Source organism: Oreochromis niloticus, linkage group LG19 (assembly GCF_001858045.2).
Source record: "Oreochromis niloticus isolate F11D_XX linkage group LG19, O_niloticus_UMD_NMBU, whole genome shotgun sequence".
Taxonomy (NCBI): domain Eukaryota; kingdom Metazoa; phylum Chordata; class Actinopteri; order Cichliformes; family Cichlidae; genus Oreochromis; species Oreochromis niloticus.
In genome coordinates, this window is record NC_031983.2 from 30,656,187 (window position 1) to 30,678,035 (window position 21,849).

The following is a 21,849-nucleotide window of genomic DNA, read 5'->3' on the forward strand; positions in this document are numbered from 1 at the left end:
CCAGTTCTGGGACACTAACCCAGTCAACTCTTCCAACTTACTCGACGTTGCTTAGCGTGTAATATCAGCCTCGGATCCCGCCGATCATCATTCGTCGAGGAGAGAAAACGGACAGCTAATCCACCGGCCCGATGACAAATTCTCACGTCTCGCTGACGTCAGGGTTCTCTCCTCGGTGAATGCCGACTCCAGGGATCCGGCGTCGAAGGACCAATTAATGATAGGTTTGTAGCTTAAACCTATTCGCTGGAACGTTGAAGGCAGTGTAATAACACAGCAAGCAAGACACGAGTAGGCAACATTCTTTATGTTTCACGTGCACGGGAGAGAACTGGACAGGCGCCGTTCCTTCGCTTGACCCCAGTTGCTCTCGTCCGTTCCCCCGTAACACTGCTCTTTTATTGTGGTTCCATGAATATGCATAGGCTCATTAACATATGACATAGGTATACATGTGAACAAAGAATACCGTGTGTGTGTGGGGGGGGTCAAACTGTGACCCCAGGAAGACTCCCCAGAGCCGTCCATCTAAACAAAAGGCACTTAGACTCAAACAGATATACGTGTGTTTGCTATACCATATATCAGCAAGAGAAGATACGACCTCTCCTAGGAGGTGTGTGATCTATGCCAGAACACTCTGAAGAGGAGTGAACGCACTCCCCTCTTCATGCTACACAGAGTTGTTACAGACCTCCTAGGATGAGACATTCTTTCAATCTACAAATGATTATATACTTCTAAGCATATATGAGTAAATATTTCTAAGCATAAATGACAATCAACAATACAAATCTAACAATTAGTTTTTCTAATGCCGGTTCATTATGCATGTTATGATCACGTTTTACAAGCTTTACACAGACGAAAATGTGTAACACTACCTCCCCCCTGGCTGCCCTCAAGTGGCTCTGTCCATTATCTCACTGTTTGAATCAGAGCGAAGGACATGAGGGAGCACGTTCGGACTGGATTCTGTTAAGGTAATTAACTTTTGCTTGCAAACATTTAAGGTTCTTTTAGCTTTGACTTACTGTAGTAACATCAGTCGTGGTCAAATATTAAGTTTTACCAAGGCAGTATTATCAGTTTACTACCAATGGGTAGTTAGCCAAAACTGCCAGCCAGCTAGCTAGCTTAGTTCATTCAGAATGCTGAATTGTTAGCATGCAGTGAGAGTTTAAAATTATTAATGGTGCTAGTTGGGTAAATTTAGTTTCATATACTTAACATAGCTATACAACAAAAGAACTACAGTTGATATCCGCCTTTGCAAAAGTCAGTTTTGCATGTCCCACCCACGGACAATACAAAGCTGCAGTGGGGTTTCCCCCCCCTTTCTTAAGCCGCGCGCTCTCTGTCTGCACTGTGCTTGGTGTGTTTGTGTGTGCAACTTGGGAGGACCGATACTGGTTTGAGACAAATCTCACAATCGGGCTCGTAACTTTACAACGCCGTTTTCGAATTCACTTATGGATAACTTAAGCCTACAGCTCCAGCATCAGTCAAACTGTCGGCTTACATCCAGCGTTCTCTGCTGCTTAATTTTTTTTTTGTTATGGAAAAAGACAGGGGTGTTGGACAGATCTATATTTAACTTAAATGAGGATTTACTTAAGTCATCAAGAGTTAACTCTCAAAATTACATTTAACCAACATGAGTTTATTCAAATTTTATTTGCAAGTCCAGTTTGGGTAATGAAATTAAAGATAACACAAGGGAATAAAATAATGCACATTTATGAATGACATCTTTACCTATAGATTTACTTTAAGCTTCATTTCCGACAGATCATGATTAATCATATAAACTATTGTAAGTTGGAGATGTGAACTTACTTCCAATTATTTATGTTGTAAACTATTAATATAAATCAGGTCACTTTAACCTTGCTGAACCGAGGTAATATTTTTTCTTATGGATGAAGTGGCCTAATCTGAGCTTTGATCATTTGTTGAATGACTTGACAAGCAGTTGGGCACTATTAGTTTTAGTTTGAAAACTAGTTTGGAATAGCCTTGTCATAAATTTTATGTGAGCAATTTTATAAGACTTAACCATGGAAGAACAGTGAAATGTATACATTTAAAAGAGATGTACAACTTTTACTGACTTATTTACAGCTGCCAACATAGATGAGGTCTTGCTCCACACCCTCAGTAGGGACGATTTAAGGGACCTGCTTCCAGGGCCTGAAAATTTTATGAGGAGGAAACAGTTGTGGGCTCAAGTTCACAAAGAGGCAAGTTTTGCCGCTTTTGATTGGAAAAACACCTAGCACAACACATTTTGTTTAGGACTCCTGTAATATAACTATTTTTGTTTTCTTATTTAGGATGAAACTAAAGAAAAGGTGTCTCATGGATATCTCACCATGTGACCAGGGAGAAGATTATGATGCAGATTCAAGTGGTGGATCAAACATGCTTTTGCCACCCAGGAGCAGTTCTGGTGACAACAGTTGTAAGTGAAAGATTACAATTATGGCAATAATATTGAACTGAAAGTTGATTTAGTTCTCTTTCCTGTTCTGTTTAAACATAGCCCTGTTCAGGGCACTACCAACTCTCTTCCCATCACAAGCTGCACCACCCAACTAAGATGGGACATGTCAGTGAAGCACTGATTCATGTCCTTCAGGTCTGGTTTCTTCATATTTGTTATCAAATAATGTCCCTAAAGCATTCACTTTAACAGTTTATTTGGCATATGGCCTTTTTATCCATGCAAGTCCTGCAACAATGTAGTTTATATTTGGAAAAGTGTGCAGAAATCTGAAATGGCACAAACACTGATAGATCAAAAATTTCAATAAAAAATAATAAAGAAAATCATAAAGAAATTAAAAACAAAATGGAAATAATTACATATTTAACTATCACAGGTGCAGTACCTTTGTCATTTCCTGAAGTGTGTAAAGACATAATCCTAACAGTGATGAGGCAGAATTTATTACATTTTTCAAACATGAACGTGCTAGCTAGTATGCAGTACGATTGTAAAAGGTCAGCGCAACGAAAATAAACTACACCTAAACTCGGTTTGTATCTGAGCCAAACAGAGTGCAGTTCATAACTTCTTACCTGAAATTCAGTTCACCTCACGCTCCTGCCTTCGGTTTCCAGCATCATCAGCCCATATAAACGAAAAATAAGTTCACCTAAGACACAGACTGTTGGCGAGCGATTGGGTGGTGACACAAGTTTCAGCCGCCTCACTGTAAGCCAAGCCTAGGTGCTTTTTCACGAAGGGTCGCTAGCGGTGCTAGCTAGCTAGCCGGCTATCAGCAACACGTAAGAGAACTGTCACTAATATGGGATGTCTTGATAAAACTAGCAGATATTTGAAGTTTAAACACCTACATTCTCGCCTGAAAATATCTTAAAAGTTTATTTTGTGACCTAGAAACACGAATAAAAGCATTATAGAATCCAAGTGGTGTCCGCCATTGTTTCAGTGGTAGAGGCGTGCTATGAATTGTAGGATATGGAGTTTTCCACCAAGCATACACCTTTTAGGCCGTACTACTCCGGGTATACCACTAGAGAGAGCCAACACACCACAAATGAAGTCTGTTCCTATGGGGCCAAAAGTAGAATCTTTCTCAGGAGCCGAGAAATTGGCCCAAATTTGCACTAAAATCAAAATATTTAAAAAACTATAAAAGTCATAAACACCAAAAGTCATACCATGCTAGTCCAGCTCCAGCTGCACACAATGATATGACATATGTAACCCTTGTGTCAAAACTGTGCGGCAGATAAGCGGGAAAATGTTCACTAAAATATTAATATTTAAAAAACTATAAAAGTCATAAACACCAAAAGTCATAGCACACCATTCCAGATCCAGCCGCACAAAATGAGGTAACATATATGAAGCTTGTCTCAAAACTGCGGGGCGAATTACGTGGAAAAAGGAAAATAATAACTAGAAAAATTTGTATTTCCTGCGAAAATGCTGTGTGGATGCCTTAATGCTGAAAAAAGCTCAAAAAGTTGTATGGCGGTGAAGAAACTGAAAATTCTGCTGAAAACAGGTGAAGAAACAGAAGTTTTTTGCTGAAAAGAGGTGAAAAGCAAGAAATTATACTGAAAGGGGTAAAAACTGATAAATTTTTGCTGAAAAGTGGTGAAAAAAAACCCATTGCCCTGAGCAGGATTCGAACCTGGCCCTCCTGGTCTCAAGGCAGCTATTCATCTCTCTGAGCCAAACTCATTCTCACAAAGAGGTGGAGAGACTGACAATTCTGCTGAAATGAGCAGAAGCTGCTGAGAAGTGTGCTGATAAGAGGTGAAAAGGCTAAAAATTCTGCAGGAAAGAGGTGAATCAGCAGAATTTCTGCTCAAAAGAGGGTTTTCTGAAAACAGCTGAGATTTATGCTGATAAGAGGTGAAATGGTTGAACATAGAGTTTATACTAAAACATAATCTTTCTTCTAAATCATAATATTTGAACCAACTGATAGTATTTCTGCCAAATCACAGTATTTCTGGTAAATCACAGTGTTTGTGCCAAATCACGGTATTTGTACCAAATCATAGTATTTAGCTAAATCAGTGCAAAAATATAGTATTTGTGCTAAAACTTAGTATTTATACTAAATAATATTTTTTTCTGCCAAATCATAGCATTTGTGCTGAAACATTGAAAATTCTGCCAAATCATAGTATTTGAGCCAAATCATACAATTTGTGCTAAAACATTGTTTATGATTTAGCAGAAACACTCGGACTTGGTAGAAATAATATGATTTGCATGAAATACTTTGACTTAATCAAGCAAAAAGTGCTACAGCATAGCAGAAATTCTACTTTTTGAGCAAAATTACTAGGATTTAGCAGAAATACTAGGATTTGGAACAAATACTATGTTTTAGCACAAACCCTATGTTTTGGCTCAAAAACTTTTATTTTGCACTTATACTATAATTTGGAAGAAATACTATGCTTTGGAACACATACCATGATTTGGCAGAAATACTATGAGCAATAATAATATAACATAGCAGAAATACTATTATTTGGGTAAATGCTATGGTTTGGCACAAACACTGATTTAGCACAAATACTATAACATAGCAGAAATACTGCGATTTTGTTGAAATACTATGTTTTAGCACATATACTATGATTTGGCAGACACTATGATTTAGCAGAGATAATATGATTTGGCACAAATACTTTAATTGAGTACAAGTACTTTTAGATAACAGAAATACTATGATTTAACATAAATACAATGTTTTTGCAGAAACACTGTAATTTCCCTCAAATACTATGAAATGGCAGTAATACTATGATTTGGCAGAAATACTACATTTTAGTACAAATACTATGACAAAGAAATACTATGACTTAGTAATAATACTATAACATAACAGATATACTGTGATTTTGCATACATATTATGTTTTTTGTGCATATGCTACGACGTCGCTCAAATACTATGAAATTGCAGTAATACTATGATTTGGCAGAAATACTGTGCCTTAGTAGTAATGCTATAACATAACAGATATACTATGATTTTGAAGACATTCTATGTTTTTGCACAAATACCACAATGTGGCAGAAATACTATGTTTAAGCCCAAATACTATGATTTGGTATAAATACTATGTTTTGGCACATATACTATATTCAGCAGATATACTATAACATAACAGAAATATTAATTGGGCACAAATACTATAATTTGGCACAAATACTATGTTTTGGCAAAATCCCATGATTTGGCACAAATACTATGATATGGCAGAAATACTATTTTTTTTTAACATAAATACTATTTTTTGGCAGAAATTTCTGCTAAAAGGTACTATTTCTGCCGTTTGGCAGAAATACTGTTATTTGGCATAAATACTATGATTTGGCAGATATACTATATTCAGCATATATATATACTATAACATAACAGACATTCCTCCACTTAGTAGTTGTTAAGGGATTTTTTAGGACTTTAGGAATTTTATTATGTTATGCTTAAAAGTACATTTCATCTAGATGTGTTTGCTCTTTCAGTGTTCAGCTTAAATAGAGAAGTTACGCTCTGTTCAACAGGAAGCCTGCATGCAGCACAGTTCTATTTTATCTCTTCCTGTACATGCTACACGAATATGCTTGGGGTATAAATAAAGTCTGACAACTGTTCCAGGGCGCGAGTCTCCATGAGTCTCACCCGTGTACACGTTAAACCTGTCTGAGCATCTTTATTCTGACCTGAGTTGCAATACAGGAAATCTCCTGACATTAGTAATACTATAACATAACAGAAATTATGATTTGGCCCCAAAACCATGATTTGGCAAAAATACTATGATTTAGCAGAAGTACTAAGATGTAGTAGAAGTACTTTGATTTAGCAGAAATACTGTCCTTTAGGAGTAATACTTTAACATAGGAGAAATATTGATACACACACATACACAGAGCCTAAAGAGAACAGGGGCTGTTAAGAGTCTGGGCTTGGTATATCCAGAGTTCATCAGTCTGCATGTGAACTCAGTCTGGCGCACAACAGCGAGACCGCCACGTCCCGAAAGACGTGGAGTTCTGATGACGGAGCAACCAGTCGAACAAATTTCCTTCAGATGTATATAATCCATGTTTTGTTGCCACGTCTCAGTTAAACACATGAAGTTGAGAGATTCCTTTATAAAAAGATTGTTTAAAATAAACAATTTGTTTGTGATTGAGCGAGTGTTGAGCAGGGCAACCCTGATTGCTGACGTTTGGTTGGTGCACTCAACAGCTGACTGCAGTGGCACTCGAATTAAACACCTGTTACGCCGGGCGGTGACTTCAGGGCTAGCTGAAGCTAGTATCCATAGTGGTACATCACCTCTACCATCAAAACGGCGGTCGAACGAGGGACGCAAGGTGAACATCAGACCATAGATTCCGGGCTGGGAACTGAAGTGTAACGTCGACACAAGGTGACAGTAGATGAATTGGTCCAAGAAGCTAATCTTGGGTACCTTCTCAGTCGCACCTGGACACCGGCCCTGGTTCCCCTACTCTTTTCTTCGTGTTAAATCCCACCGATATGTTCGGAAACATGCACTCGGGTGAGGAACACACAAAGGGTGGAGGGAAAAATTTCCTGTAACTGTCCCAGCTGTCCCAAAAAGCTCTCCATTGAATCTTTGATATACAACAAAGATTGTGTGACCATCAGGGGTGAAATGACCGGCTTCACTTCTTGCCTATCTACCAGCACGTCCAGCGATTTAGCTGAAAACATCAGATCCGTTTTGTCGATCATCCAAAGGTTCAGCAGTAGTGCACTCAGCAGCTGCAGTCTCCACTTCACAATCGCTTGGACATGCTCGTAGGCAAGAACTGAAGCAGCTCATGGCGGTGAGAAGTGAGGAGGAGAGCAGACACAATCTGACCACTACCAGCACACTTGTGCTCCGGAGGTTTTCGTTGAGGTTTTATTTTGGTATTTCCGTTGATCCGTACAATAAATTTGCATTTTAGCCTAAATATTTAGTTTCCTATAACATTTAAATATGTGCTTTAAATATGAAAAGTTTATATTTTACTAAACGTTGTAAAAAATAACTCGAAAAACAAACATGTTTTTGTAAGGTTTTGAGCTAAATGTGGAAAAATGTTGTTACTTTCAGCATGTTTCACTTCACAAAATGAAAGTGTGTGGACTCGTCACATAATATTAATAAATTGAATAGTTCATTGTGACAGAATAAAACCAAGAAAAAGAATGCAAACTGCAAACTTAATTTTTTATTTTACATTTTTTTTACAAATTAGGCACAGACAGCCGTGGAGGTCGTGGCTGCCGCAGGGGTCGTGGCTCCCTAGGCTGCCGGGGCGCCCTTTCAGCGCGTGGCTCTTTGGATATCAATGGAAATACCAAAATAAAAGCTTAGGAAATCCTGCGGAAGAAGGCAATCCGGGCCCGGCGGTCGTTGCCGGCGTGGGGGTCGTGGCGGCCGGTCCGGAGTAGACTATAAAGAGTGATATGAACTTATTTAGAATTTACCTGAATGAAAATGTCTCCAGAAAAGGGAGAACCGGGTGTGGGGGCCCTGCTGGTCCCTTGCTGCTGCCGACGACGACCTCCCCCTCCCCGGGCAGCACCTGCATGTTGTTGAGAAAAACCACGTCAGCTGGAGCGCAGCCACACTCCTAAATACGGTTCTCCTGACAAGCGTAATCTGCCGCAGCTGGCTGTGGGTAACGAGCAGCAGGTGTGTCTGCCTCCAATGCAGGGGCACTTCCGGGGTCGCGATCCTTCCAGCGACCCAAAACATCCAAGAGTTCCAATAAACACTGTGGGAGGGCGGCACCATTTTAACAGGCCATGAATCAAAATAAACACACTGTTGGAAGGAAGATTGCTACGAACCATAGTTAAAAGCAGCTCAAAAGAAAAGGACGGTACAGAGACAGATTGCGTCTGGATGCAAAGAGACGGTACTTGCAAAAAATAGCGTGCATTGGAATTGTGGACCCGTATGAAATAACGGCAGTAGAGACTGAAGACCAACCGCTATTGACGTAGCCTGATATATTTTCGTACCTTGTCTGTGGAGTCAGCGCATACACAGCGAACCAGTTTGCAATTATAAATGTCCGGAGGCGCACATCCAATTCACCAAGGATTGGGTACAAGATTTGGCTATTTTCAAGCCTCCACGTCGCGAATACGTCGTCATCCAAATTTAGCTTGAAGGGTTAGGGGTTAGTGCAAGCATAAATTCATTCATGAGGGGGAAATTACAGCGAGAACATGTGGAGGCTCTGTTAGATGGATAACATAGTGAGTTCAGTGCACTGATTGTCCTGAAGGATTTAGTCATTCTCTGTGGTTAAAGAAATTGCACTAATTACTTCATATTCATTATAAATAATCCTAATTACACATCTTTGTTTGTCACTACAAATATTTTAGTTTTACACTGTGAGATTATTATATTATCTTATGCCACGTTATACCCCTAATTAAAGATTGTGAAATTATTATGTAGTTTTATTTTGCCTCCTGACTTAGAAGAATGTGATAACTATTACATTTATTAGACTCCTGATTTATTGTGGATGAATGATATTGTTTTATGATGCATGATACTGCTGTGTTATAAGAAATGCAGTTTTCAGAGAATCGTGGCCTTATTTGTCTGATTAGAGAAGAACAGAACATACTGCACAGGAAGCCAAGGTCATAACTTAGAGAGAAAGTATGTGGATGTTTAGGTTTTATGACTAGGTGGCGCCTCCTGAAGCTATAAGAATGTGAGAACTGGTCAGACATGTTGAGATCTGCTGTGACCCTCCCATCCGGATGTATTGTGCAAAAGTGTTGTATGGAATAATGAGAATAGTATGGAATAAAATGATTGTTGATTGAGCATTTATACACCGAGTGTTGTTAACTGAGGATTTAACAATACATTGATCAATGGCCTGCAGAATCTCCTTATCATATTAAGTGATTCGTAATTGTCACTTCAAGTCAAACTTTATGCTTTCTCCATCTTGAAGTGATTGCATCCTCGCATTACATACTTTAGGTTCATTTTCTGCTGGCAGATTAACAAACAAACAAAAAAAGAATGAAGTATGAAAACAAAACTAGAACTAAACCTATACTTGTCGCTCTCTTTGAGGCAAGCTGCAGGTTAAACACTATTACTAAAAACTTCCAGGAACACATTTTTTAACACTTCTATACAGGAAGGCTCCCAGTTCCTATGATAGAATATAATTACAGAAAGAAAGAAACAAACACCATTATGAACTTAAACAGGTGCATACACATATATGAATAGAGTTCTTATACTCACAGTTGAAAAGCATCAACTTTAGTATAAATAAATTAGAGAGATAACTCAGAATATTATTATTTAGGCCAACAGGAACGTCACTGAGTGTCTATACTTTGAGTCCGCGGACCGCAAGTTGACTTACATGTTGCCAAGCACAGGAGTATTTTCATCGCTGGGTCACAAAGTTCAAACCGGCGGTTTGAACTTTCCCAGACATCCTCGCGGTTAAATCCACGCAGCCGGTCTCATACTGGAGGACAGACCCGTCCAGACACCGGTTAGGAAAGTTCAAACCGGCGGTTTGAACTTTCCTAACCCTTCGCACGCTGGCAAGGAATGCACGCCGCCGCCCGTTCCTTCACCGATTTGCGAAGGCCTGGTCAAACAAACTTAGAGCTGACCAGTTTAACAGAGGCCCGGACCCCCGGATGAGAGAGAGCATGTACCGAGTCAAAAACTTGATGACGCCATGAAACGTGTCTGGACGGGTCTGTCCTCCAGTATGAGACCGGCTGCGTGGATTTAACCGCGAGGATGTCTGGGTCACCGCTCTGATCGGCAGCCATGGCGGAGCAGTCTATGCCGAGAAAGACGGGAGAAACCAGCGCACGGGACAAACAGTCAGCCACATGAGTGGACTTACCAGCCACGTGCTGAATGTCTGTGGTAAACTCAGACATGGCTGCCAACTGGCGCTGCTTGTGTGCACTCCATGGATCAGAAACCTTGGACATCGCAAACGTCAAGGGTTTGTGGTCCACGTATGCAGTAAAGTGACGACCCTCAAGAAAAAAACGAAAATGACGAGTCGCCAGGTGGAGAGCCAGTAGCTCCCTTTTAAAAAATGCTGTAATTGCGCTCGCTGTCACGTACGGCTGAAAAAGGCGAGCGATTGCCAGACACCCAAGATTCGCTGTTCCAGCACCACACCCACCGCTATGTCTGATGCATCGGTGGTCAACGCAATCGGTGCCGAGGGAAATGGGTGGCGCTGAGCTCCTTATGGTGAAAGGAAACCACGCCCACGGCGCTGCTTTCATGGAGCGCAGACCGTGAGCACAGGAAGCTGATGCTGATGTAAATGTTCGCATAGAGCAGGAAACCACACATCTGACGATCTGATCTCGGTGACGCCAATCATCGTCCTGAAACAGCAGACTGAAGGTGGATCAAATGAGACAGGCAGGTGGAGGAACTCCTGCCTGTCACCTCCACCTAACACCAACTTAATCCAAGCAGAGCTTTAACACGGCGACAGGTCACATGACGCTGTTAGCGGGACGACGTTAGAGAGATCTGTTAGCACGGTGACATCACAACAGCCATATTATTGGTCACATGATGTCATTAAAAATGACCAAAAGGCTCCAACAGCATAAACACGGTCCGGTTCAGGTGAAGCCAGCAGCTACAGCCACCTGTGTCACCATCCACCTGTCACTCAAAGAGGCCACACCCCTAAAATGCAAACTTTAAGCCTTAATGTGAGTTACAAACACATCCTCCCTCGTACAGCTGTTATAAAGGAGGAAATGATCTACGGAGACCAAACAGTTTGGCCCTTTCTCAATTCTCAAGTACGCGAGTACGAACTCATGATTTGTGCAAGTGGAACACCAGCGTGCTTGATGATGTCCCAGGACTGGATTTTTACTGCCGTCCCCTCTTAGTTTAACTGTGATTAATATGTTATGAAGCTGAACTTTAATCTCAGCCAAACCGATTCACTCAGGAACAAATCAAACACTGAAATAAACCAAACATTAACATTTAGAAGTGATCTAAGAGACGTGACACATATCATGTTTAGATTTCTCGGTGTGAATGTTCACTGCAGTGCGTCTCCTGTTTCCTCTCCTGCTGCTGTTTGTGGCTCCAAAACAAACTGACAGTATTTGGTAGTGAAATGGCGCCACCTCGTGTCTCTATGCGATGCATTTCACTGACGTCACAGCCAGTTAAAGTTAATCCTTCCTGTCTTTGTTACAGGTGATGAGGCTGTCATTGAAGGACTCGGGACAGATCTGATGGCTGCAGTCTGTTCTGTTATCTCCTAGATGTGTTAGTATTCTCCACCATTAATCCTTATTCTGTTTTGTGCATAACGTAAATCTACATCACAGAGTCAGGGTATCTAATATTGTGTCCACCCTGCACCCTGTACATGCACACAGGTGGACGACATCTTATGCAGAAGGTGGATCTGAAACAGACAGGAGACTGTAAGGTGGAGTCAGGGGAGAGTGTAGGTGGTCAGTTGGAAGCTGAAGAAGGAGGAGACAGTCTCTGGGTGGTAGAGTACCAGATGACTGAAGTGCTGAGGTAAGTTATAAATGATATAGTGGTGCATAAACACGCAGAGAGATGCTAACCTGCACACTAACACTGATGTTTATTTATCAACAACATTTTATTAATAATAAACAGGTGTGATGGTGATAAGTAATATAATTCATATCGTTATTATTTGTATTGTAGTTTCTCACTTTGACCACCAGAGGGCAGTGAACACTCATCACAATCACAGTCAGCTGCAAGTAAAAACAGAACAGCCTCTGATTCTCACATTACATCAGTCTGTTTAACTCAGTGTTTCTGATGCTGGAAGCTATGATGTGAAAATATAATACAGCAAAACAACCAGTTTCATCACAATTTATTCAAACAACAAGACACGTTTGAGTAAAGGTAGAAACAGCTCAAATAAATTAGGTTCAGTTAAGTCCCTACAAATCAGAGAAAAGCCCAACAATCAGACATCACTCTGTGACCAAAGACCTGGTGACAGAGGGAAGGAAAAACTGCCTTTAACAGGAAGGAGACCCAGGAAGTGCAGCCATCTGCCGCAACTAGTTGAAGGTGGGTCATCGTATCTCCTGATGACTGTCCTGAGGAAGCACTTACACAAAGGAAAAAACATGACAATGACTCAGACTTCTACACTTTACACAGTTCATATCTGAATAATATGATGATGTTTGTTTCTGTATTTATGTGATGATGAGAAAAGTTTGAGTGTGTGAAGCTGACCAGCTGTACAAGGAGACTGGTTTAATGAGTTTCATGTGTGAATCCCAGTTTCACTGAGTTTCATTGCCTTTTACTTCCACGCTCAGACCAGAGCCTTCTTTAACACCTTCTGAGCGTCTTCAGCGAGCTGGTTGAGGATAAAGTTCAGAACTCTGTAGGTCGTGACGAAGGAGAGGCTCATGGCTACCGGGATTCCCACTATGGGAATGAATCTGGACACTTCCTCTGCTCCAATTAATCCAGCTGCTCCTCCAAGTTGGGCGAACGCCTTCAGGAAGAGCTCTTTAGTAATTTCCTTCGCAGCCACTGGTGAAATGATGACATCACGCAGCTCAGTGTATGACACAGCTGTTCTGATAGCGAGTCTCTTCAGAGATTGGACATCGAGACCAAACGCATGTACAAAATGTGTGACAGCACCAATCAGCACAGCAACATCAACAGCAACAGAAAGCCCGGGAACGGGAACAGCTGCAGCAGCTGCAGACAGAGTGGCCAAGAGATATAAGTGTACCTTTAAAGCTTTTTCTTCTTGCTGATGACGTCGGGGTTGACGTTGGGCATGACATACAGCAGAGTGTCCCTCTTATCTTTGGGAAGCTCTCTCTCTAAGGTCTCTTGTAAGAGAGAGAAGTCGAACTTGTGGAGCTGAAAACTCGACATGAGGAAGACTCGTGGAGACTCGATGCCTAAGTCTTTGAGTCCTGCGTCACAGAGGAAACATGTCAACACGATCAGGTTTATAAAAATAAAAAACGATTAAAAACTAGATTTAAATGATTTTGAAAACTCGACCTCACTCACGCTGAATGCAGTCGTCTCTGATTTTTGTGAGAGTTTTCTCTTTGCTGGAGTCTGAAACACTTTCCTCGGCTCGGATATCGTTGTCGATCTTTGAGCGAACAAAGTAGAAATTTTTCTTCATCTTCTTAATCTTCTGAGCGAGTTTCACGTCGTTTTCTCTGAAGCGAGTGTCTGAGATGATGAGGAAGAAGTCATACTTGTCAAACCCAACAAGCTTCAGGTATTTCCTCGCTGGGAAGTCTTTGGTTCCGATTCCAGGAAGATCCCATAAAGTGACGTTGGGATTATCTGGATGGGGGTACGGTGTGACCTCTGACGTAGTTTCTGTGACACCAGTAGGAGCAGCTCCCTCGTCTCTGTTCTTTATCCCCCTGAAGGCATTAATAAAGGTGGATTTACCTGCACCACTTTCTCCTGTGATGGCGATATTTAACGAGACATTGGTTTGTTTTTCTAAATATTCTTTAATCCTTTTTGCTGCTCCGGCCGTGTCGTTGTTCTTCAGGGCTTCTTTAACTCCAGGAATTTCTTCTGGGCACGAATCATCTGGATCCTCCATGCTGATCCTGACAGAAAGAAAACATAAAGACTTTATTCTGGAACGCAGACACATACTATTGATTATCAGTAATGTTCTGACGGACACGGACACAGCACATGTGGCAGTAAGTCATTAAAGGTAAACGGTAAAAGACGTGTTTATATGAGAAAACACTGAGCCCACCAAAGTCTCTTCCTGGGGTTTGTTGAGTATTTTTACATCCAATATTAACATTAATTTACAAATAATATCTTTCTATAAACCTGAAAGTTTGCCTTTTCCTTGACTTGAAAAACTAATTTGTGCTTATTCTCATTCTTGTTCTGATAGGACAGCAAACCTGTCTCTTAACTAAGTTTAAGGTAACAGCAGGTACTCACTGGATTCCTCGTACTGTTGACACACACACAGCTGGATCAGCAACAACTGCGATCGGTGCTTCAGTTTGTTCTCACCTAGTTGTTATACAGGTGCAGTACAGGTGAGGGCAGATCCTTAGAGAGCGACCAATGAAAATGCTGCAACCTGAACCAACCAGTTTGTTTTTACTCTTTTTTTTAACTGCAGGTGTTGTTGGAAACAGAGAGGAGGGCTGTGTGTGCATAACAGAGCTGCACCTGCAAGAGCAGCAAACATGGTTAAGGAAGTGAACCACAGACACTGTTTGGACAATTAGAGTTTAATATTTAAAATCCACGAGCACCGCCTACAGCAGAGCTCAGCCAATAAGATCACTGTGTTTGCTGCTGTGATGGGCGATGAGTCAAAACCAAAGAATGTTCATTTTGTTGTTTTTAAAGTTCGACTGGTTGTACCTGAGTTTGGACGGAGGTTACACACACACACACACACACACACACACACACACACACACACACACGGTTACAGCAGGATGAGTATGTGAGTTTAATGAGTCACCTGACTGTCAGGCTGAAGAGTGGCAGCATTCTTACACTCATCAATCACCCAAAAATGTAGACGTAGTTTTAATTCACTTGAAAGCCAGAAAACTAAAACAACAGTTTTATTTGTTGTTACCGATCGTCCATCTGGGCCTTAGAGTTTCTGATTTTCATACTTTTATCTCATTTAGTGCTCAGTTCTGATAAAATCATCATTGTAGGTGATTTTAACATCCAGATGTTGAAAATCAGTTACAGTAGCCTTTCCATTTAGAATAATGGATTACACATGAGGACTCTCATCACAGTAGGTGTCTTTCTGAAAGTGCTGTAACTAAGTTTAAGGATCTGCTGTAGCTTCTCTGAAAAAAAAGTCTCAAATGAGAAGTGGTCATGGGCCGGCTGAGTCATCTGGATTTTTCCATGGTGTCCCTGTGGTCCCTCCTCTGGGCGGAGCCCTCGTCAGTACACCTGTTATACTCACCTGTGGGAGATCCAGGCCAATCTGCAGGCAGTATTTAAGACTAGAAGAGGAATCAATCTGTTTCACCGTCCCCAACCTCAGCTTCTCCAAACCTCCATTAACCAACCTGTCCCTCTGTTCATCGAGCCCCCACTCCAAACACTCACTGCTGTGCTTTAGTTTTACTGTCACTGTTACACACTGAAGGAGGACGAGGTTCATCCAGGTGCACACTGAGGTTTATTGCTCTGAAACACAGCAAAACAGCAGTTCTGTGTTACTGACGGCTTCTGTTACCATAACTGGCCTGTGTTACTGTTGTAAGGGATTACTTGGCCAGTCACTTATTTGTCAGAGTGACTGTCTGCCACTGCCACCTACAGGTTACTGAGTTAAAGCAGATAACTCGTAAGCTGGAGAGGAAATGGTGCATCACAAATTTAGAAGATGATCATTTAGCCTGGAGAAATAGTTTGTTGCTTTATAAGAAAGCCCTCCACAAAGCCAGAACATCTCACTACAACCCTAAGAACAACCCCAGGTTTCTCCTCAGCACTGTAGCCAGGCTGACAAACAGTCAGAGCTCTGCTGAGCCAACCATCCCTTTAACACAGAGGTGGGGGAACTCCAGGCCTCAGGTCCCGAAGGTTTTAGATGTGTCCTTGATGCAACACAGCTGATTTAAATGGCTAATTTACCTCCTCAACATGTCTTGAAGTTCTCCAGAGGCCTGCTAATGAGCTAATCATTTGATTCAGGTGTGCTGACCCAGGGCGCGTTATCTAAAACCACCAGGACACCGAGCCTTGGTACCTGGACTTCCCCGGCCCTGCTTTGACTAGTAATGATTTCATGAACTTCTTTACAAATAAAATGTAACCATTACTGAAAAAAAAATCCCAAATTTGATAACTGCTGATATTTTAGACTTTTTCTCTCTGATCTTTCTGAGTTAACTTCAATAATTACTTCAAACCATCAACGTGTCTTTTAGACCCCATTCCTACAAAACTGTTCAAAGAAGTCCTGCCATTAATTAATTCTTCAATCTTAAATATGATCAATCTATCTCTAATAATCAGCTATGTACCACAGGCCTTCAAGCTGGCTGTAGTTAAACCTTTACTTAAAAAGCCATCTCTAGACCCAGCAGTCTTAGCTAATTATAGGCCAATCTCCAACCTTCCTTTCATATCAAACATCCTTGAAAGAGTAGTTGTCAAACAGCTAACAGATCATCTGCAGAGGAATGGCTTATTTGAAGCGTTTCAGTCAGGTTTCAGAGCTCATCACAGCACAGAAACAGCTTTAGTGAAGGTTACAAATGATCTTCTTATGGCCTCTGACAGTGGACTCATCTCTGTGCTTGTCCTGCTAGACCTCAGTGCTGCGTTCAATACTGTTGACCATAATATCCTATTACAGCGATTAGAACATGCTGTAGGTATTACAGGTACTGCAATACCTACAACCCTAACCCTATCTAATTAGTGTGTGAAGAGGACTGTCCATTTACACGCACAAAGGTCAATTATGGTGTTCCACAGGGTTCAGTGCTAGGACCAATTCTGTTTACATTACACATGCTTCCCTTAGGCAGCATCATTAGAAGACATAGCATACATATTCACTGCTATGCAGATGACACGCAGCTCTATCTATCCATGAAGCCAGGTAACACACACCAATTAGTTAAACTGCAGGAATGTCTTAAAGACATAAAGAGCTGGATGGCCGCTAACTTTCTGCTTCTTAATTCAGATCAAACTGAGGTTATTGTACTCGGCCCTGAAAATCTTAGAAATATGGTATCTAAGCAGATTCTTACTCTGGATGGCATTACCTTGGCCTCCAGTAACACTGTGAGGAACCTTGGAGTCATTTTTGACCAGGACATGTCCTTCAACGCACATATTAAACAAATATGTAAGACTGCTTTCTTCCATTTGTGCAACATCTCTAAAGTTAGAAATATCCTGTCTCAGAGTGATGCTGAAAAACTAGTTCATGCATTTATTACTTCCAGGCTGGACTACTGTAATTCTTATTATCAGGATGTCCTAAAAACTCCCTGAAAAGCCTTCAGCTGATCCAAAATGCTGCAGCAAGAGTCCTGACAGGGACTAGAAAGAGAGAGCATATTTCTCCTGTTTTGGCTTCCCTTCATTGGCTTCCTGTTAAATCCAGAATTCAAAATCCTGCTCCTCACATACAAGGTCTTAAATAATCAGGCCCCATCTTATCTTAATGACCTTGTAGTACCATATCACCCTATTAGAGCACTTCGCTCTCGCTCTAGGGACAGCAAGTAGGCCTGCAGAGTATTTAAAAGTAGAATGGGAGGTAGAGCCTTCAGTTTGGATGAATATAAAGCACCTTGAGGTGACTTTTGTTGTGATTTGGCGCTATATAAATAAAATTGAATTGAATTGATCAATGGTCATGAGAATTTGCATAATTAAGATTAAGGAACTGACCTCCCAGCCCATTGTTCCTTCAGTGGGCTGGTTTCAGTCATTATGCAAATGTACTGTTTATAAGATTTGGGGAAACCTGCAGTCAGCTGAGACTGAAGAGGTCACTTGGACGAGTGACAAAACGTTTCTCCCACAAAACGCTACGTCCAGATGAACAGAATCAACTTTTGGAGGTTTCTGTGCTTGTGACTACTTGATGTTGGTTGATGTTCAGTTTTACCCCCAGGGCTATATGACCGAACTCCTCATTTTCATTTACTACACAAGGGACTCTTCCCTGCATAAAAGCGTGATATATACAAGGGAAAAGTATTCAGAGCATGTGACAATATATACTGATGCATCGAAGTTGTTAGAAAATAAAAGTGTTTGTTATTCCAGAAAGAAGGTTTGTGATTCAAAGGAGTCTCCAAAATTACTGCGAGACATTCCCATTTCATTTGGCCCAAATTCCCTGTCAAAAGCACCAACCATACATCCAGCAAGACATGAAACTGTTCCACGCTTGTTCTGGAGGGCTGAGTAGGTTTTCAAAACATCCTTATCGTTCATTCTGCTTAACACAGAGGGCACAATGTGAAATCTTTAAACTTAACCTCCTGAGACCCAGTAATTCATTTTTGTGCACTGTAGCCATACACACAAACACCAACATTGGGGAGACAGGTAGCTTTTAGAAAAATAAACAATGAAACACAATAGGGGAGAGGAGGAGAAAAAAAGAGAACTCTACCCAGACTGTTTGAGGACAGAAAACAAAAACTCCTGAGCACAAAAAGCACACGGGTCTTCTCACCTTTACACCATTAAAAAACACATGACAAGCAACAGGTGTAGACAGCAACATCCGGTCCTGCAGCATGTCTGCCGACTGTATCGGGAGGGAGCAATGTGCGTTTGTATCCTGTGTCCAACTCCAGAGAGGGAGAGTCTTAAAACACAAATGTGGGCCAGAAAATGACTTTTAAGCTTTGCTGCCATTTTGTCTTTCTTTTTTTTAAACTTTTGAACTAGTCAGCAGCAGTCATGCTTGTGTTATAGTCAGCATGCCAATCACTCTGTCTCAACAACATGAAAAAAGAAAAAAAAGAATGGCAAACAGGCAGGTCCGTCTGCTGATATTGTGTGTTTCATGAAATTTATCGTGTTTGATAAAACGCTATAAAGTCAGACTGAAGTCATGATGTGCAAAACTCTTTATTTGGTGTCTGAACACAGCAGCATTCCTCCTGAGTACAAAAACAAAATGAGGAACAACTGGGCCAGTTCAGTAGGTAGCCTTGCTTCCCCATGATCGGAAGGACGGGGGTTCGGATCCATGGAAGGATTAGATCACTGCTTCCCAGGCGCTGCATTGGTGCTTCTTTGTATGATCATTGACATGGTGATGTTTCCCCTTTTTAGTCTTCCAAGGACGTTTTCAGACAAGAAACTGGAAACTGCCTGCAACATAGTTTCAGTTAGCAGCACTCCTTCTCTTTATGAAACACGCAGTAACAACACCCCAAGTGTTTAACTTCAAACTTTTAAGATTTTCATTCAATTTAAAAAATACAATTCAGTCATACATTTCTAACCCTAACCCTTTCCATCAAGTGCTGCTCGCTGGAGTTATTTGCTGTGTCCGAATTCAGGGGAAGGATGCTCTGAAGGATCCTACCTATGTCACGTGGGTAGGATGCTTTGGCGGACAGGTAGTCAGGAAGTGAGCGGCTGTGGACAGCCCCCATAGAAACTTTATTGAACAAACAAGGAGTATACAACTAAACAGTGGACAGCCTTCTAGCCTTTGTTCAAGTCCGCCCTCACTTCTGTGTATTTCCGGTCACGACCCAGAAATGTCGCTCCGTTTTTTTGTACATTTTAAATTCTGGAGGAGCTAGAAAAACTTCGCCAGCATGTTTTGTACCTTAGGCTTATCAGAGACAATCATATCCAGGTAAAATAATTTTCTTTAATCTACACACATTTAGGAGTTACTTGGCTAATTTCATGGACTCTCCATTTACATCAGCAATTAAAGGAGATTTAATTGCTGATATTCCTCACTTGAAAATTTGGCGTGAAAACTGGTGGTGTGCTCAAGTGGGTGCTATAGGAAACAAAAGCTCAGGACAGAACAGTTATCAGTCATGTACTTCATACAGAATTTGCATATATTTGATTTCATGTTGATCCTCTGAGTGTAATGGTACATTTTAATTTGAATTTATGAAAACTAAACAATGGATTTTTCTTTCTTTACTTTTCTCTTCTTCTTTGCAGTACCACATCCTAGCACATGCCCCTGTCGGTTGTATTCTACTTTTAATAATTGTCTACTTTAAGGGAGAACCTAAATCACGTGGCCCAGTGTTTGTTATTACATAACTCTATTTTGAATGTGACAAATCTACCATTCCCCTATGTTATTCATAAATATTGTTTTGGTTTTGGCTATTTTCCTCTATAAAATTTAATTGATTTTTTTGTTTTGTTTTTGTAACAGTAGTGTGCTATGGTTAATAACATATTCCAGTCATGAGTGATATCAAAAGTTTTCTCCACTCTTGCATTTGGCATTCCCGACAATATGAGATGATACTCTCATCAAAACACAGCCAATTAAACACAGTTTTCTTAAAGCAAACATCAGTAACTCTAAATTAGCATCTAAAGGGTTCAGTCTGCAGCTCCACCTCTCTTGGGAAGCTACCGTCTCCCCCTCTGGTCTCTCTTGTCCTCCTGCTCCTGCAAAAACAAAACAAAGCATCCAAGCTTTTCTTACCAGCTGGGTAAATTGTTGCTCAACATTTACTAATTCTAAAGTTGGTGCAGTCTTTGTGTCAGTATCAAGTCAGTCTAAACTTTAGTCCACATCACCAGTCCATCACAGTCCAGTCACACATATCCATACCAGATATTGCTGATAGGGGTCCTGCCCTCCTCTTCAGTCTGTTTGCGTCCATTGCTGCTGCTGTTCAAAGTTCAGTCCGTCCTGGTTCTGACCCCAGTTGGTGCAGTCCTTTCTCCAGTACCCATGCTCGCCGCAGGTGAAACCTAGATCTTCTTCTGTGTTTGTCTGTTCTGAGGTGCCTTTTGACCTCAGTTGCTCCTTCTGTCTCTAGCACGCCCTTTTCTCTGCTCTGCGTTGGTCCGTCACTGCCCTGCACTGTTAATGCAGAGTTATCAAGGTCAGCACTCTGTTGCTCGGCCTCACTTTTCATCCGGGCTTGGTGAGCGTGTCGTCACAGCTCTGTCAGCTGAAGCTGTCTGGGAATTTCCCCCATGTAGTGAAAGCAGCCTAGGGTTTAGGGCCCTCCGTCTCCGCTGCATGAGATCCCTTTCCTGCTGCACCGTTGACATTTTCAAGTTGTTGTGGTGGGTCCAGCTGCTGCAGCCAAGGCACACTGCATGTTTTTCTCTCACCACATCTCTTGTTGAGACAAGAACTAATTTAGCTAAGTGACAGAGGAAATGCAACTTTTTCTGGTTTAATTTCAGAAAAAATTGTGGCAATTTGGGTAGGAGATTCATATTAATCACACTCACAGACCTGCACAGTTTTATTTTTCATTTGCTTTTATTTCATTAATTCTGCCAATTCAGCGACATTTTTTGATATCGTTTTTAACACTGCCGCCATTTTTTTCCTGGATCCTATAAAAGTGAGCAAACAGAAGACAGGAGAACAGGAAAGAAAAAAAATACAAACATTGCATGAGTAAGTAAGCATCACCAGCAAACATCTTATAAAATAACCTCCATTGAACAGGGTTTCTCTTTGAATACTCTTTGTGATGGAGCACAAAACAGCAGCTACAGTGTCACATTGTTGTTGAAAAGTCTGGAAACA

At 41.2% G+C, this 21,849-nt stretch overlaps 1 pseudogene; it reads right to left on the reverse strand.

The window, feature by feature from the left end:
• Nucleotides 1–12,436: 12,436 nt before the first annotated feature.
• On the reverse strand, nucleotides 12,437–15,980 carry LOC109195823 (interferon-inducible GTPase 5-like; annotated as a pseudogene).
• Nucleotides 15,981–21,849: the final 5,869 nt, after the last annotated feature.